The sequence below is a fragment of the Etheostoma spectabile genome, chromosome 2 (genome assembly GCF_008692095.1).
Source record: "Etheostoma spectabile isolate EspeVRDwgs_2016 chromosome 2, UIUC_Espe_1.0, whole genome shotgun sequence".
Lineage (NCBI taxonomy): Eukaryota > Metazoa > Chordata > Actinopteri > Perciformes > Percidae > Etheostoma > Etheostoma spectabile.
In genome coordinates, this window is record NC_045734.1 from 31,114,838 (window position 1) to 31,115,413 (window position 576).

Below are 576 nucleotides of genomic sequence, written 5' to 3' on the forward strand. Positions count from 1 at the left end.
GCCTTGGTGGTGTTAAGGCGTAGCCTGTCTTTACACTATACGGAAGCTATGGAAGTGAGGATGGTCGAAATGCTTATATTAAAACCAATATATATGGGCAAGAAATTGCATTTTTAAGTATTTCTGCCACAAATACTTTTAGCCCAGAGCTCTTTGGCACAATTAGCAAGACTCTATGGGACCTGCAGGAATTCTCAGTTATTGTCGGCGCTGACATGAACGCGGTCCTGGATACCCTACTCAAAAGATCTAGCGCCCCATTTCGACATTTTCCTCCGTCGACAATTGCCTTCCAAGGACTAGTTGCTGACTTCAATCTCACAGACTTATTTAGAGCTGTTAACCCTTCAGCTAGAAATTATAGTTTTTATTCGTATAGACACAAAACTTACTCAAGGATAGATCATTTACTGGCTTCTGCAACAACATAATCTGAAATTCATTCCGCTGTGATTCATCCTAACTCTTTATCTGACCACTGTGTTGTCACATCACAGCTCTCACTTGCCAAAACTCCAACCAAGGCCACAAGGTGGCGCTTTGATACCACATTACTTAAAAACAACAGCTATTGTG